Here is a 19,276-nt window from a genome sequence, read left to right on the forward strand (position 1 = left end):
AAAAAAAAAAAAAAAAAAAAAAAAAAAAAAAAGCGAACAGGGTGTTCTCAGAAGCACAGAGTAAAATGTACTTTTAAAAGAAAATCTATAATGTGTACATATCTAAGTATACAATCAAGTTTTTAAATTTCTCATCCATTGATATGAAACAGACCCCTATTTTCCATATTATCTTGATGTAAATATCAGTATTATTCCTATTTTTGAAAAATAGCATTCCCTTCAAACACCATTATACATGTGCCTGCATGTAGATACCACACACACAAATTATACATACACAACATATTTCTACTGTTAAATTTAGCAAGATCAACACCAGCCTGGGAAAAACACCATCGTCTACCAATGGTCACAAGCATGGTGGGATATCAGGGATATCAGACAAGATATCAGGACCTCAAATCATCTTGACTTGAACTTCAGTAAGAAATGTCACTGAATGTGCCTCCTATTGGACATACAGCTGACAGAAACACCTGGCAATAAATACATTAACATATATGCTACACATTAGTTACATAATATCAGTATCCTATTTGTCTTCCCAAATGACTTGTGATGGTTCATGTTACATGTCAACTTGACTGTGCTAAAGCGTGCCCAGACAGCTGGTAAAACATTATTTCTGGGTGTGTATGGGAGAGTATTTTCAGAAGAGTTGACCATTAGAATCAGGAGACTGAGTAAAGAAAATTGCCCTCACCTATGAGGTTGAGCATCATCCAATCCACTGAAGGCCTGAATAGAACAAAAAGGTGGATGAAGGGAGAAGGTATTCATGGCATTAGCTGGGACACCCATCTTCTCCTGCCTTCAAATGTTGGCACTCCCGGTTCATAGGCTTTTGCACTTGGATTGCTATTTTTACCATTGACTCCCCTTGTTCTCAGGTGTTCAGACTAAGACTGGAATGACACCACTATTTTTTCTGAGCCTACAGTTTGCAGACAGCAGATGATGGGAGTTCTCAGCCTCTATAATCATGTGAATCAATCCCACATAATAATTCTCTTTCAATCTATATATATATCCTGTTGGCTTTATTTCTCTGCAGAATCCTGAGTAACACATTTACTTTAGTTTTGGGGCATTTGCCACTTTCACCTCTGTTTTAGACTTTCTTTTCCCTAAAAAGAGGAATCCAGATAAGACATTCATCATTTATTTCTTTGCTCATTTATTTATGTGACAAATGTTTATGGATCACCCACCATAGCCAGAACCTGCTGATGTTCCAGCACTGGAAAACAGGTTATATTTCCTGCCCTTGCAGAAATAGAGGAGATAAACATTGGAAAAATAAACACATAGGTAAATATTTAGAAGTAAGCATTGTGATAAGTGCTATGCAGAAAATGCATGTGGTCAAGGTGAAAATAGGGATATGACTGGGTTGGCTGCAGGGGATCAGGGAAATGATTATAAGATCAGTGTGCAACATTCTCCTAACTAGCATGAGATACAAGTTGTTTAACCATGTATTCTGTTGAAAGAAGAAACACTGATAGGAAGTTGCATATTTTTCTAACAAATGCTAGGGAAGAGCCCTAACCTACAGGTCCCTTTGAATGAAGAGGACAGAAGATCTTTCTTATATTAGTCACCATGCCACACTGTGCAGTAGTGATCTGCCTGGGAGTCGACCCCTGACACAAAGGGAGCCTTGCATATGGGTGAAGCATAAATGGAGCCAATGGGCTATGACAGGACATGGCCAAGTTATCCAGGCAGTTAGAGAGTAAGTTCATGCATTAATAATTATTCATAAATAATTAATACATTAATGCATTCATAATGTAGACTTTAGATCCAGATTTGAATACTACTCTTTTGCTTTTAGTTGTGTGACCTCAGGTAAATTATTTAAATTTTATAATTGGCTTACCTATAAAATGAAGACTGTAATAGTTCTTAACTCGTGGTAACCATTTTGGTGAGAAATAGATGTGTTAATATGAATTAACGTGTACAAAACAATGCACCCAGCACATAGTAGATGCACAGTAAACAATTTTAAAAGCATGTGTCCTATATATAACATAAAATGTTATTTTTATATTATATCATATCATATTAAAAGTATATATGTTCTTAATTGGAGCACTGTGTACTAAGCCTGCTTACTTGGTCATATTAAGTAACCCACTCAGACCTGTTTAGTTAATCATATTAAATATGAAAAATATATAACAGGACCCAGACAGCAGAGGAGCACAGAAGCTAAGACACAAGTAGAGAAAAAGCAGCAATTAAAAGTCATGAGTAAGCAGAAGGCATAGAAAAGGAGAGTAAGCTCACAAAAATGTCAGCAGGGTCAGAGACCATGAGAAGCTGAGAACCAGACTGGCAGCCCTGTGTTAGTATATTAACATGATGACTTTATTCTGTAAAGTGTTTCCTTCCTTCATGGGAAGTTATGATGCTACTAGATTTCCATATGTTAAGGGCATGCTCCATCAGTCACCCTCATGACTGACAGCATGGCTTCATCATATGGAAATGACAGACTAGCTGCTAACAGCTCTAGGCTTGCATCTACACAATGTTAAGTCCAATAGAGAAAGATAACACATCTTTCTTTCAACAGGTTCTGCAAGTGTCAAGAGATATCATCTCATTGGTTTTGACTGGGACTCTTGCCCATCCCTCAGTCAATCACTGTGACTAGGAGAACAATAAGCCAGACTTGAGTCATGTACTGTCCCTGCAGCCAAAGCTAATATCAATAATTCTCAAATTGAATTAACTGAGATTGGTGATAGGATGGTTCTCCAAAGAAAAAGTCAGGGTAGCAGTGGATACTAGCAACAAAACAATAATCTCTACCATGGATGGTATCAGGGATACTTAGGCAAATTTGCTTTTCTTGATATAAACAGAGGGCATATAACATGTCATCTGAACAGGTACATGGCAAAACCGGGTTCCCTCTTTATAACCTCTCAGACATGTGTAATTCACATTGGAAGCCGAACACGTCGACTCTGCACATCACCTCTATACATTCCTGCCACCACCACCAGGAAATCTACTCTTTATCTTCAACTCTGCCTTAGTTGTAAGGGTTTGCTTTAGAAGTGTCTGCCAAAGTGCTTTGGGTAAAGTGTTACAAAGAAAGTGACATTACACCTGAATTTTATGAAGGATAGATCTGGTACAATATTGATTTCCATCAAATGAAGAGTTCTTGTGAATATATTTAATCGGAGCGCTTATATCATCATTTCAATGAACCTTTCTTAAAGTTAAATAGTTACGTGATAAAATTCCTAGCTGCAATGAGCATGACTTTTACTGTTCAAAAGGAGAAGACATCTGAGTGTTTCAGGCTCTGAGAAGAAATATAACATAAAGGTCAGGGGTGATGTCTCATGCCTACAATCCAGCACTTTGGGAGGCCCCGAATGGTGGATCGCTTGAGTTCAGGAATTCAAGGCCAGCCTGTGCAACATGGTGAAACCCCATTTCTACAAAACAAACAAGCAAACAAACAAACAAAAAATAGCCAGGCATGGTGGTGCATACCTATAGTCCCAGCTACTCAGGAGGCTGAGAACTGGGAGGATCACTTGACCCTGGGAAACCAGGGCTGCAGTGAGCTAAGATCACACCACTGCACTTCAGCTTGGGTGACAGAGTGAGACCTTGTCTCAAAAAAAAAAAAAAAAAAAAGTAAATAAATACATAAATAAAATAAACAGAAATACAATATAAGATCCCCTGGAAAATATTTCCTGTTACTGTTTAGGAGAGAATGCATGGAAAATTGAAATATTCAGAGTCAGAAAATTAGAGTACAGAACGCCAGGTGAAAACACTTTTTAAGAAGTAAAGAAGAAATTAAATAAAAGCATGTTAGAAAATACTCTTTCACAGTACTCCAATGTACTCTCTTATTCTCCATTAATTCCAACATTGCTTAGGAGCAAGGATCCAGCTTCTGTTTTTCAAATTCTAGAGAAGCCATCACTTCGAGCTTTTCCACCATTTCTATGTTTTTGCAGGATAGAAAGCAGTGACCATCATTTATTTACCTACATCCAAATATCAAAATACTGAACTTTAAAACTTGCATCTCTGCGCTCAAAAATGTAATCAGATGTCTACTAACATTTAGGAATCTACTTACTCTATTAACAGGACAAGCTGTCCTCTTCATTTTGTCTCTAGCACCGAATCAGGCACTGTTGTAATAGAAGTCCTGTGCTTGTGTCCTTTGGTGTGCACAAGCTGGGGTGCAATATAGATTGTTATCACCACAGCAAGAACACAAAGAATTCTAAGCCCTCCAAGGAAGAATTGGTCTTCAAATGCAATGATGGGAAAAAAAATGAAAAATCCACACACCTCTAGATCTTTTCTTACATTTTCCCTCGGGGTCTATTCTTCCTATATACCTTCTGCAAGCAAGGTGCCAACTGTTTACTTTCAGCAGCTGCTATTATCTCTAATCTTCCTCCTTTTTTTTTTTTTTTTCCATTTTAGAATCACATTTTATTTCCTTACGCTAACTGAAATAACACACTTCACACTTTCCACTTTTGCAGCTGGGTCTGTCACATGTGTCTACTCACAGGGTTTATTTTATCTGTATCTCGTCAACTTGCTCTTCACTTTCTGTTTTCTGATGAAGCACCACAGTGGGATCTGCATTCACCTTTTCAAGGTTTTCCTGCAAGGAATTAAGAGATGATTATCCAGTCCTATAAAGTCATCTTGGGAGCTTCTGTGTAATAAAAATCTAGTGTTGTTAATTTGATCGAAAGCTTTCTTAGGAAGAAATAAGAATTTTCCTTTCTCTTTTTTGAATCAGGGAAGTAGGACTGTTTCTTTTCCCTTTAATCATGAGTTTGCCATGGATGTTTTCTATTTTCTAATATGAAAAATCAAATTTCAAAACCTGTAACTTGAATGGACTATTAAATGCCAAGACTTGCTTTAGGAGTTTCACACACACACAAAAAATAAATAAATAAAAAGGAAGTAGAGACTGGAAATGGGGCATAAGGGGCATAAGAAAGGGGCATAAGAATGTCTGAATGGAGTAAACAGTTCACTCCGTTAAAGAGATCAAAAGAGAACTCACTGAAGTCTTGGGAGCATCATCTGCAGAATGGCTGAGGTAATGCTATCAAGCAAAGTTTAAATGTGCTGTACGTGGTTATGAAAATAAAAAGATACACACAAATCTGTGTCCTGGAATGCTGGAATCCATAATGCTACCAAAGACCACCTCTCAACCAAAGGACAGGAAAGGTAAATTGCAAAAACGAAAGCATAGAGATTGAAAATGGCATTCCCAGCCAGGTGCAGTGGCTCATGCCTATAATTCTAGCACTTAGGGGAAACCAAGGTGGGAGAATTGCTTGAGCCCAGGAGTTCAAGACCAGCCTGGCCAACGTAGCGAGACCTTGTCTCTACAAAAAATTTAAAAATCAGCTTGGTGTGGTGGCACGTGCCTAGGGTCCCAGCTACTTGGGAGGCTGAGGTGGGAGGATCAATTGATCCCAGGAGGTTGAGGCTGCAGTGAGCTGTGGTTGTAGTGCACTCCAGCCTGGAAGACAGAGCAAGACCCTGCCTCAAAAAAAAAAAAAAAAAAAAAAAAAAAAAAAAAAAAAAAAAAGAAGAAGAAAGAAAGAAAAGAAAAGAAAAGAAAAGAAACGAAAATGTCACTCTCTGTATGCTTCGGGAAAAAACCTCAAATAAATCTTAGGTAGACTTCCCTACCCATTTCGAAAGGCTGTTTCCTGCTCACATCATCATCCCCTCAAAATGTGTAAAAATTACATGTCCTTTCTCTGCCATTTCTTTCCCTAATCCTTCCTCATCCTGTCAGTCTGACTTCTGCCTCCAAAATACCCAAGGGGTTCATCATTCTTAATTGTCCTGACCTTTTCTTTCCCCTTACCTGATACTTTTGTCCCTAACCCTGTCTTCCTGGAAACCCCTTCATCCAAATCTCAGTGGCACCAAAAGACGGGGCGCTCTTTCCTCTCGTCTCTCTTTTCTTCACTGCTTCTGCTTCATGGGCTCCATGCCCAGATCCCTTGCTCTCACGCAGCGCACCCAGACTATTTCCCTCTGAAATCTCAGTCTATTGGCCTCAATCCCGCAAAGTAAAAGCGTGCCCATATTTGTATCCAAGCTCACTGGTTTCCCCAAAGCTGCCGTTCACCCCTCCACCTGCATTCCAGAAGATACCTTTAACTTCTTTTTCCTCCTAAGCCATTTACCTCTCTGCACATTCTGACTTCTGGCGCTGGCACCCAAAACTACAAAGTTATTCATATTAACCTTTTATAGTTTTTTTTTTTTTTTTTTTTTTTTGAGACGGAGTCTCGCTCCGTCGCCCAGGCTGGAGTGCAGTGGTGCTATCTCCACTCACTGCAAGCTCCGCCTCCTGGGCTCACGCCATTCTCCTGCCTCAGCCTCCCGTGTAGCTGGGACTACAGGCACCCGCCACCGCGCCCGGCTAATTTTGTATTTTAGTAGAGACAGGGTTTCACCGTGTTAGTCAGGATGGTCTCGATCTCCTGACCTCGTGATCCGCCCGTCTCGGCCTCCCAAAGTGCTGGGATTACAGGCGTGAGCCACGGCGCCCGGCCTATAGTCTTTTTCTTCTCCCTTTAGACTTGTAGTCACCAAGCTCTTATTTTCTGTGTTCAACAATTCTAGTAATCTCCCGGTTCTCTTCAACGCTTACAGTCTCTCTCTATTCAAGCCAGGTATATTCAACATGGAGGTTCCCTCTTCCCTTTCCTTTGTCGCCACATGTGCAGTAAAAAAGCAGGCAACGTGGTGCCGGCCAGGTGACCATTTGCATAATAAAAGATTAGGGTAGAATGGCCAGCTTCTTCGCATGCTATGCAAATGGCACACCTGGTCCTACCAATCTCACGTGCCATATATAAATCAGACATTGCCTCCTCAAGCTTGTCTATAAAACCCCATGGATTTCACCATGGAACCAGACGACCCATCAGGACCCCCTCTCTCTGCAAGAGAGAGACCTTTTCTCTTTTCTCTCACCTATTAAACCTCCACTCTTAAACTCTCTTCTTGTGTGTCCACATCCTCGGTTTCCTTGGTGTGAGATGAGGAACCTCAGGTATTTAGCCCAACGACACCGCTTCATTACCAATCAGAACCTGGAGAAGAAGGAAGCCTGTGGCTCAGGCCTGTAATCCCAGCACTTTGGGAGGCCAAGGCGGGCGGATCACCTGAGGTCAGGAGTTCGAGACCAGCCTGACAGACATGGAGAAACTCCGTCGCTACTAAAAATACAAAAAATTAGCTGGGCGTGGTGGTGGATGCCTGTAATCCCAGCTACTTGGGAGGCTGAAGCAGAAGAATCGCTTGAACCCTGGAGGCAGAGGTTGCAGTGAGCCGAGATTGTGCCACTGCACTCCAGCCTGCGCAACAAGAGTGAAACTTCATCTCAAAAAAAAAAAAGGAAGCCTGAAGTTCAACTAGGTCAGCACCCCTGAACACTGAGTGCAGGATGAGAAGAGGAGAGATGGGATATGACTTGTGGGTGAGGGAACAAGCATAGGTATTTCTGGGTAGGTAATTCCAGAGTTTGTATTTCTAGCTTTTTTGGCATTATGCTTTATAATTATCTCTGCGTATTAAGATATTTCTTTTGTTGGATCATTTTTTTCATGTCTTGCCAACCTTATCCTATTTACGATTAATTGGTAAAACAAATCATGGATGCTGCCATGAGTTTCACTTTAACATAATGTTAAGATTTCGGAACCTGTTTTAATTTATGAAGTAATTTAAAACTAATATATGTGTCTTTTAGGTCACATCAGTATGTCAGCAATAGGTTCTAACCTTTCATTTAATCACTTGGCTTAAAGACATTTTATATGTAGGTATATTATGACAGAAATCTATGGTGAGCACTCTCTTTTCCCAGCATTCATCCCAAACCATCGACTTTTCTCTTCAGCATGAAGTAAATGAAAGTGGGGAGGAAAATCACACAGAAGGAAGAGCTGTCTCATTTGATAAATGGAGTAAATGTGAATAGAATTCCATCTATTTGACAAATGGGCCTAATTTAACTCATGTCCTATGTCTGGTGGATTTCTCCACTTGGTGAACACATCAGTGTTTGTGGATTTTCTTGCCTCACTATGTAGAAAGGAATCCACAAGGTGACTCCTAGCATTTCAGTTCAAATATTCTTAAGGTCTCATTAAGTGATGAGATATCACACACTGCCTAACAAACTGACAGATATTAAAATTATCATTCGGACATTTCAGGAGTTTGTAGGGATAAGAAGAGAGGTAGAGGGACAGGTTTAGGCCACATACCAAAGGGATCAGAATGGCATCAACTTACTCCATAACTGCCCTAAAAGACAGAATAGGAAATTACCTACAAAACGTATAGGAAATGGTTTATCATTTAGAATTCTATTTCCAGTCAAATAATTAAAAGTGTAAGTATAGGCTAGACATTTTCAGACATGCAAGTTATCAGGAGCAGTGTATTCCCTATGGACAATTTTTCAGGTTTTGGGAAGATATGTTCCACCAAAACGACAGTAAAAAGAAAGAGCGAGAGAGAGAGAGAGAGAGTAGATCTTACGAACAGAGTACACAATGCAGAAAAAAGTGAAAAGAATTCTCAGGATGCTGTTGAACTAAAAGCTGTGCAGAAGGCCAAGGGTGCACCCAATCCCAATCCAGACTGGAGAAAAATAATGAACATTCCCAGAGATCAGTCTGCAGGACTGAAAAAGTAATAATAATAATAAAGGGAGCTGACTTGTGACCCGATGTGTTTGATTATGTGAGAGGCAGCTACTCTTATACAATCTATTTCAGAAAATTAAGATAAGGAGAAACTAACCAGTTTGCATAATCTAACTAGAATGACACTGATATCAAGAATGCACAAAGACTGGCAGAAAAAAAGATAATTGTAGATTATCTATGAGTATTATAAAATTTGAGAGAACATATTAGTGAATAAATGCGACAAAGTATTAAACTAGCACTATCAATTGACATTTATTCCGGGAATTTAAGGTAGTTCAAAATTTAGAAAATTTGTATATGATCAGCCACAATAACAGATTAAAGAAAAAACACATAATTTAAAAAGGATTAAAAAGGCATTTAATAAAACTTGGCATTCATTAATAATTGTAAAACAGAAAAATATTTGCAATGTATATCTCATAAAGATATTGTATCCAGACTATATCAAGGAACATAATAATAACAAAACAAGCTAATTAAAAAATATATAAAATGTTTGAACAGATATTTCAGTGAAAAAATATGCAAATGGCAAATACGCTCATGAAAAGATGCTTGCAAATTAAAACCACGATGATGTATCAATTTTTTTTTTTTTTGAGACAGGGTCTCACTCTGTTGCCTAGATTGGAATGCAGTGGCATGATCTTGGCTCATCAACCTCCACCTCTCAGGCTCAAGAGATCCTCCCACCTCAACCTCCTGAGCAGCTGGGACTACAGTCAATACAGTTCTTGAATGACTAGAACTAAAAGAAAAAAAAGGCAATACCAAGTGTTAGCACGAATGAGGAAAAACTGTCATGGCTGGTGGTAACACAAAATGGTATAGCTACCTTGTCTTATTTTTAATTTTAATTTAATTTAAGTTAGAGACAGAATCTCTCTGTTGTCAGACTGGAGTGCAGTGATGCGATCTTGGCTTACTGCAACCTCCATCTCCTGGGTTCAAGCGCTTCTCCCGCCTCAGCCTCCCAAGTAGCTGGGACTACAGTCGTGTGCTACCACACCCAGCTAATTTTTTTGTATTTTTAGTAGAGACGAGATTTCACCATGTTGACCAGGATGGTCTCGATCTCCTGACTTCGTGATCTACCTGCCTTGGCATCCCAAAGTGCTGGGATTGCAGGCATGAGCCACAGCGCCCAACCTTCCTTAAAACTTTTTACTTTTATAGATTTAGGGAATACAAGTACGTTTTTATGACATGGACATATTGCATAGTGGTGAAATCTAGGTTTTCAGTGTAACCATCACCCAAATAATGAACATTGTACACAACAGGTAATTTTCAGCCTTCCCCCTCTTCCCACCTTTTGGAGTCTCCAGTGTCCACTTTTCCACTCTCTATGTCCACGTGTATGGTACAGCCACTTTGAAAAAGAGTTTGGCAGCTCCTTATAAGTTAAACACACACCATATGACTCATCAGTTGCATGATATTTATCCAAGAGAAATAAAAGCATGCACCCACAAAAAAGCTATATGCAATGTTTATAGCAACTTTATTAATAATACTTACAGTAATCATGTTTTAAAATCTGTCTATATTCTATGATGCTTCGCTATCTTGGGAATTTATGGATTCAGGGAGAGACCTTCCCTTCTTGGGTTAGCTAATCCCTAGAGATGGCAAACAACTCATCCTGGGATACTACTCCACTGCTCTAAATCAACCGAAAGCCAGATATGAAGACAAAGAGAGACCACCCCTGCGGCCTAGAGCCTGCTGAAATTCTTCACTCGAATCCTAAACCTGCCCAGCTGCTCGGCCTGTCTTTCTCATTCCTTTCTGTGAAAACTATAGTCAAGACTGTGCCTCTGCCCTCTCTTCTCTGCTTCTCCCTCCTGACTGACCCAGGTGCTTCTCTGTGTGGTCCTGCCTACCATGGCATGACCCCTTCTCTTGGAAATTGTGAATAACAAAGTACCTTCCCGATGGCAGTTGTCTCCTGATCTGTTGGCTTCACCAAACCTGAAAAAAACAATATCATTGGTACCTTTTAAGGCAGTATTCAATACTGGAAACACTCAAATGTCTGTCAATCGTTGAATAGATAAGATACTGTGGTGCATTACTACAATGGAATCCTGCCCAGCCATGAAAAGGCACAAGCTACTGACAACATGCATCAAAACGATGATGCTAGGTGTAAAAAGAGCCATTGAAGGTTGGGCATGGTGGCTCACATGTATAATCCCAGCACGCTGGGAGACAGGTAAGGAGATTGCTTAAGTCCAGGAGTTCAAGACCTGGCTGGGCAACACAGTAAGACCCTGTTCCCCCGCCCCCCCCCCACACACATACACATACATTAGCCAGGCACGGTGGGTAACACCTGTAGTTCCAGTTACTTCAAAGGCTGAGGTGGGAGGATTGCTTGAGCCCAGGAGTACATGGCTGCAGTGAGCTACGATCACCTGGGCATTAGAGCAAGACTCTAATTTTTTTTAAAAAGCCATTCACAAGGGGCTACATGCTCTTTGATTTCATTTATATGATATTCTGGAAAATGCAAAACTAGTAACAGAAAGTAAGTCAAGGATTGCCAGGAGTTAGTGGGGACAAGTTTAACTGCAAAGTGCCATAAAGGGATAGTTTAGAGTGATGGAAATCTATATCTTGAGTGTGGTAGTGATTACGTAGCTGCATGCATTTGTCAAACCCTGTAAAGACAGGCGAAAAGGGTGAATTTTACTAAATATAAATTGTATTGGTTTTCTATTTCTGCTGTGACAAATTACTACCAACTAAGTGACTTAAAACAACACAAATTTATTATCTTACAGTTTTATAGAAGCCTGACATCCATGTTCCTGGACTAAAATCTGAGTATTGGGAGCATTTTGTCTCTTTCTAGAGACTTTACAGGAGAATCTGCTTCCTAGTCTAAGCATGACCACCTGTATCTTTCATTTCTCTATATTCATATCCTTTAGTCACAGCCTAGAAAGCTTCTCTGATTTAAAAAACTTATGTGATTATTTGAGCCTAAAAAGATAAGCCAGAGCCGGGCACGGTGGCTCATGACTATAATCCCAGCACTTTGGGAGGCCAAGGTGGGTGGATCTAAAGGTCAGGAGTTTGAGACCAGCCTGGCCAATATGGTGAAACCCTGTCTCTACTAAAAATGCAAAAATTAACCGGGCATGGTGGCAGGCGCCTATAATCCCAGCTACTCTGGAGGCTGAGGCAGGAGAATCGCTTGAACCTAGGAGGTGGAGGTTGCAGTGAGCTGAGATTGCTCCACTGCACTCCACCCTGGGTGACAGAGTGAGACTCAATCTCAAAAAAAGGAAAACAAACAAAAAAAAGAGAAGCCAGCATAATCTGCCTATCTCATGTTTCTTAATGTAACCAAATCTGTAGTTTCTGTTTTGGTGGGCCAGGTTGAGCCTGTAATTTGCATTTTGAACAGTTTCTCAGATGATCCTGATGCCACTCATCAAGAGACCACATTTTGGGGAACACTTATGGAGACATACAAGAGAATCTACGAGCCACTAGAAATAAGAATGTTTAGCAAGGTTGCTGAATACAAAACCTAAATAGAAAGTAAATCACATACTATCCGGCAGTAATGTACAATTAGAAACTGCAGGCTTACACAGCATGGCTGGTGACATTAGCTAGCACTCACTCTTCTCTCTCTAATGAGGATACAATGGACTACAAGAGACTGAACTATATCTGCTTCTATTTCCAACAGACTTACATTCAACTTTCGCTCACACACACACAGCTGGAAAATTTTGTTAGTCTTTATCTATTTTATTTGTGTGGGTGTATATATATATATATTTTTTGAACAGTTTCTCATATATGTGTGTGCATATATGTGTGTGTGTGTATGTGTATGTGTGTGTGTATAAAATGTGTGTGTGTGTATGTGTATGTGTGTGTGTGTGTGTATAAAATGTGTGTGTGTGTGTTTTTAGAGATGGGGTCTTGCTCAGTTGCCCAGGCTGGAGGTACAGCAGCATGATCAGAACTCACTGCAGCCTCCAACTATTGGGCTCAAGTGATCCTCCTGTCTCAGCCTCCTGAGAGGCTAGGACTACAGGCATGTGCCACCATGTCTGACTAATTTTTATTTTAAAAAACGTTTTATAGAGACGGGGTCTTCTAATGTTGCCCAAGCTGGTCTTAAACTCCTGGCCTCAAGTGATCCTCCCTACTTGGCCTCCCAAAGTGTTTGGATTACAGGCATGAGTCACTATAACTTGCCAGCTTTTTTTTAAGCAATTAATATAAAATTATAGCATGAAAATAAAAGCAACCTGAATTTAGTAACACAGCTGGAACAATCTGCAGTAGTGGTGGCAGTGGTGAGAGAAAAGGTCTAATTTAAACAATTTTCTGAGTTGTTGGTTGTTCACTTTTCTCATGGTGATGAAAGTAGACATTTTTTCAAAGGGGACAAGAAGCTGCTGGAGGTTTGCTGCTCCCAAGGATCTGGGGATCTTTGCACTACCCCAAGATCTGAGTGAGTCGTATTAAAAATAATGTAAGTCGTATTAAAAGTATGAAAAGTAACGGCAAAAACTGTAATTACTTTTGCACCAACTGAATACATTTGAAAAATGTCAATGTTCAATCCTAAGCCTGACAAAAACTGACAAATAGGAAGCTTATGTAGTCAGTGAGAGTCTCCTGTTTGTCTCCAAGAGACGTCTCATTTTGCAGACATGTGGAACTACCCTCTTTCCGCAAGCACTGGTTCCCATGTTGAAGCTTGCTAGACATGACAATGGGTTTGACTCAATTCAAAACTTCTTTTATTCGCGTAAGAATTTCATGAAGTTTGTTAACCAAGGATGCCAGAATTTCCAGGAAGGAACAGAGATTCTTAAGGCAATTTTCCCAAATGGAGCAGCATGTTGTATGAGATGTATGAATTGTGATGTTGGTACTTGTACGTACTGAGTTTCCCAGGGAGTGGGGTAATCAGTCAGACAGATTAAACCCTGGAAATTCTGATAAGTGTGTTTGACGCAGCAGTTATGGACCAGTCCTGCATGAAAGATGGTGTCACTGTAGATGACGTCACTCTCTAGAATGAAATTCATGACTTGATACCAGATCCTGTCATTGATGCCACACTGTTCAATTCTTGGGGGAGCCGATGAATGAAATAAGATAGAACTTATTGGACTATTCATATCACTCCAGAACCTTACGTTAGTTTTAAAAGAAACGTATGTCATACCTCCTATGATGACTTGAAGAGGACAGTTGTGAAAGTCTTCAAGCCAGGAAAATTTGTGATAACCTTGTTAGCTAATCAGAGCTCTAAATGTCACACCATGTTTTCTTCACCCCAGAATATTGAAGGTTTTAAATGTCTTGATTGCCAGAGTGCTATGTTCAATGATTACAATTTTGTTTTTACCAGTTTTGCAAAGCAGCAATGACAACAGAGACTTGATTAAGAAAAATGAAGAAAGAAATGCAAAAGAGAACACATGTAGAAGGGAGTGGCTGCTTTCTAGATGTTCATACCAGGGACCATGCTTCTATAACCATCACCTTGTTGTTGCAGAAAGCCTTAGATATAATCATAGTGCAATCATTTTGAACTGTTTGCATTATTATTATTTTTTTTTTTTTGTATTTTTTAGTAGAGACGGGGTTTCACCGTGTTAGCCAGGATGGTCTCGATCTCCTAACCTTGTGATCCGCCCGCCTCGGCCTTCCAAAGTGCTGGGATTACAGGCTTGAGCCACCGCGCCCGGCCTGTTTGCATTATTATATGAAGGAGTTAGATATCTTGCATGAATGCTCTCTTCTGTGTATAGATGTTCTCCATCACTCTTGCTGTGAAACTGAAGTACGTGTAGTAAAAAACACCTTTTATGATATAAAACTTTGCAACACTTGTGAAAACAATTCAATTTAGTTTATGTGCGTATAATATTTCTCCAAGTATCATCCAAAATTTCCTGCACACAAGGCTTTTGTCCCAATTAGGTGTTGGTCTCAGCCTAACCATCTGAGACTGTTCTGTTAAATTGCTGCCAGAATTTTACATCCAGTTGCCTCTACGTTCTAACACACATTCTTTACTGTTACTGAAGCCAATTTCTACTTTATACAGAATTTTTTGCCACTGTAATTAAATTTTTTCTTCCATGAGTCAAGCCCTCTTATGAAAATGATTTCAGCTACTCATTTTGTGTATGCCTCTTTTAATGTTATTGGTCCCTGCATCTGTAGTACTTTAATTGACTTATTCTCTCACCATGATGTATTCCCCAAGCCCACCAAATAAAGCAATGCACTTAAAAAAAAAAAGAAATTGCACTAACAAAAAGATCACATTCACGATAAAAAAATAAGGTACCTAGAAATAGACTTAACAAGAAATATGCAAGATCTTTGTTGAGGAATGTATAAAATATTTGTGAAGCACATAAAGAATACAAATAAGTGAAAAGATAACATGCTCGTGGTTGGGAGGAAATATGCGAAAAGTGTTCATTTTCCCTGAATTCCACTGCAAGTTTCATGCAGTCCCAATCAAGATCTCAACAAAGTTTCTGTCAAACTTCAAATGTGCTTCTAAAATTTATACAAAAAACTTACTTACCAAGAATAGTTACCACAATTTTGAAGAACAAACAAAATTGGGGAATTTTAACCAACAAAGAATTAGTTTTCTGAATATCTAAAGAATTTGTATGACCCAATCAGAATAAAACATCTCAATAGAAAAAAAAAATAAGCAATTGATGCAAAGGAAACTAGCATAGCCAAAGCACTTATGAAAGATTGCATCAGGAAAACTCCAGTTAAAACAACAGACTATTATGTCCTATTCATCTTTCAGGAAAAATTTAAATGTCTGACAAAACTATGTTAGTGAGAATTTGGAAAAACAGGAGCACCAATTCCTGGTGGTGGATGTATAAATGTATACAAATGCTTTGGAAACTGTATAAGTCTATTTTCATGTTGCTAATAAAGACATACCCAAGATTGGGTAATTAATAAAGAAAAAGAGGTTTAATAGGCTCACAGTTGCCCATGGCTGGGGAGGCCTCACAATTATGGTAGAAGGTGAAAGGCACGTTTTATATGGTGGCAGGCAAAGAGGGAATGAGAACAAAGCAAAAGGGGTTTCCTCTTATAAAACCATCAGATCTTGTGAGATTTATTCACTACCATGAAAACAGTATGGGGAAACCACCCCATGATTACATTATCTCCCACCAGGTCCCTCCCATGACACATGGGAATTATGGGAGCCACAATTCAAGATGAGATTTGGGTAAGGGCACAGACAAATCATAACAGAAATCATCTTGAACAATCTAATTGTTGCAAATGCTCTTGCTCAATGATCCAGGAATCCCACTTACAGGTGCAAATCCTGAAGAAACTGGCATTCAATAAGATTTGTCCTCATTGTGTATATTAGTGAATAAACAGAAACAACCTAAATGTCCATCCACAGGAGAGAACAGATAAATAAATTGTGGCACAGTTATCTAATGCAATATTACATAACAGAAAAAATGAATAAATTGAATCTGTAAGGATGGCATGAGTAAATCTTAAAAAGTATAATGTTGGCAAGAGGATTAAAAAGCTAATTTCAGAGTATATAAATTTATCAAATTTGCATAAAATTTAAAATGTTGCACCTAATTTATATGCACTGTTTACACACATAAAAATATGTTTATCAATGCAAAACCATGGATAAGAATGGTAAACATGAGGTCCTCTTACTGGTTAACTGAGGAATGAGTGAATAACATGGATTCAAAAACGATGATGTGACCGGGTGTGGTGGCTCAAGTCTGTAATCCCAGCACTTTGTGAGACTGAGGCAGGTAGATCACTTGAGGTCAGGAGTTCAAGGCCAGCCTGACCAACATGATGAAACCCCATCTCTACTAAATACAAAAAATTAGCCAGGCATGGTGTGCATGTCTGTAATCCCAACTACTTGGGAGACTGAGGCAGGAAAATTGCTTGATCCTGGGAGGCAGAGGTTGCAGTGAGCCGTAATTGCATCATTGTGCCCCAGCCTGGGAAACAAGAGTGAAACTCTGTCTCAAAAAAACAAAACAAAACAAAACAAAAAAACAGAACAGTGATGAGGGCCTCAACCATATTTGAAATCTTGTTTCTGTGTTTAAAATGTCTTACACTCAATGCAGCATTGAGCGTAGATTTGATAGAATTTTTCAATGTATTTTATAGGTTGTTTTCTGGATGTTTGATATACTTCACAATTAAAACTGAAATAATTTTGTTTCCTGCTTTTCCACTTAATCGTACATTGTAATTTTTTTGTATAACACAGTAATATTAATACAACTGTTAAATTTCCCCTGGTGTTTCGTTGGCTGAATACTAAACCTTTCTCCTTTAGTTGGACAACTTTCAACTTTCCATTTGGTTTCAATTTTTCAGTATGATAACACTTCAATCAAATCTTTTCAAAAGGGCATTTTACAGTTTTTTAAAACTGAGTATGAAATGGAGCACTTGAAAAGAGATGAACATGGCAATTGAGAAGAAAAGACAAGAGAAAATTTTCTTTTAGTTGAAAGTTTTAAATCACAAATCAACTATTGGAAATAATTTGTAGACATATCCAAAGAAACGGTAAATAAGGAACATTTATTATCCTACAAGGAAGCATATAATTTTACAAAGAAATATTAGAGACAAACCACAGCTACATGCAAGTCACTGAATCACAACACAAGATTTCATGTTGTTCATATTCAAAGGCTATGTTTTCAATTGTTTATCAACCACGTACTCAGCTTTTCCATTGTACATATGCCAACAGTCTCTTCCTAAGTAAAACTGGGCATATGGAATCTTTCAGCTCTAAAGTCTGGCCTTTCAAGTTCTTCAAATATAAAAATAGCCAAAGAATGCAGTTAAAATGGGGGAAAAAAGTATTTTCCATTCATGCATTGCTCTCAATTATATGTTCCAGAAAAAAACTACCTTCAGGCTGAGAAAAAGCATGAAAACTTTCAACCTCAAATCTAAAGATCAATACCTGTGAAAGTAAAAGGCAGGGAAAGATGGCGAGGGCCAACAATGATCCATGCACTCTTTTGTTTATTCCCTAGTCTTATTATCTGCCTTTACTCTCAGAGACACACGCAGGCACTAAATATTTTCCCTCTACACAATTAGTTTTAATTCCGCAAAAATCTGGGAAAGAGAACGGATTGCAGAGTCAGACTTTAGTTTGAGTTCAATGTTTTCCATTTTATGTTCTATAAACTCAAAAAAAACCTAAATATTTCTGAATTTCACTTTCTCCCATCTCTAAAGTTAGAAGATGACTACTTTTATCTTGTTTTAAGTATTATTTGAAATAAAGTGTGGTATGAAATATTAAGTATTAATTAACAATCATGTCGCTGTTTCTCTACGGATTTAGCAAGCTGTGTGAAAGCTGTCTAGCCTACAAAAGGCTGTCAAAAGGTGTTTGTCTTTTTCCCCTTTCTCTAGGAAAACAAAAAGACATAAAATTATCATCTGCAAAAGCTGTAGTAGTTATGCTACTATGGTATATGCCATTGCTTTATGGAGCAACTTATTAGTTTTCTTTAAAAAATTGCAATGATAGACTGAATAAAGGAAATAAAGAAAAGTGGTACATATACACCAAGGAATATTATGCAGCCATAAAAAAAGAATGAGAATATGTTCTTTTCAGGGACATAGATGGAGCTAGAGGCTATTATCCTTAGCAAACTAACATAGGAACAAAAAACCAAATACCACATCTTCTTACTTATAAGTGGGAGCTAAATGAAGAGAACACATGGACACATACAGGGGAACAACACACACTGGGGCCTACTGGAGGGTGGAGGGTAGGAGGAGGGAGAGGATCAGGAAAAGTAAACTAATTGCTACTAGGCTTAGTACCTGGGTGATAAGATAGTCTGTATAACAAACCCCAATGACAGAAGTTTACCTATGTAACAAACCTGCACTTGTACTCCTGAACTTAAAATAAAAGTTAAAAAACTTACAGTTGATACCAGTGCTTCACATAGCTCTTTAAATTTACTTGCTCTGAGAGGAGTACTGAATAGCACCTTCATCAGAATAAGCTGCGATGGTTATTAAAAATGCTAATTAATGGCTCACCATAGATCAACAACATTAAGCTCTCTGGGAATGTGGCCTAGGGGCATGTATTTTAAAACAATTGCCTGTTTTGTTTGTTTGTTTGTTTGTGTTTTGGCACGCAGTGGCATTTGAAAAAAATGCTCCTTCAATGTTTAGGTGAATATGGTCAACAACAACAGGGTTACTACAGATGTCTCCCTGTGCTGCACTGGGAATATTACTACTATTCTACTGCAGACATTAAAGATTAAAGGTTCCTGTGGTAAGTCTTTTATAAAATACTGCCAGGTATTCTCTGGGGGAAAAAAAAATGTGCCTGGCATAGGAGAACACTCAGCCGCATGAATACTTAATAAATTACCAAGAAATGCCTA

The 19,276-nt window shown here is 38.7% G+C and overlaps 1 pseudogene; it reads left to right on the top strand.

Annotated features, from left to right (window-relative positions):
• LOC108527727 (S-adenosylmethionine decarboxylase proenzyme 2-like) overlaps positions 1-14,215 on the top strand; it is a 33,890-nt pseudogene extending 19,675 nt beyond the window's left edge.
• Positions 14,216-19,276: the final 5,061 nt, after the last annotated feature.

Source organism: Rhinopithecus bieti, unplaced genomic scaffold (genome assembly GCF_001698545.2).
Source record: "Rhinopithecus bieti isolate Rb0 unplaced genomic scaffold, ASM169854v2 scaffold_3043, whole genome shotgun sequence".
NCBI classification, from domain to species: Eukaryota; Metazoa; Chordata; class Mammalia; order Primates; family Cercopithecidae; genus Rhinopithecus; species Rhinopithecus bieti.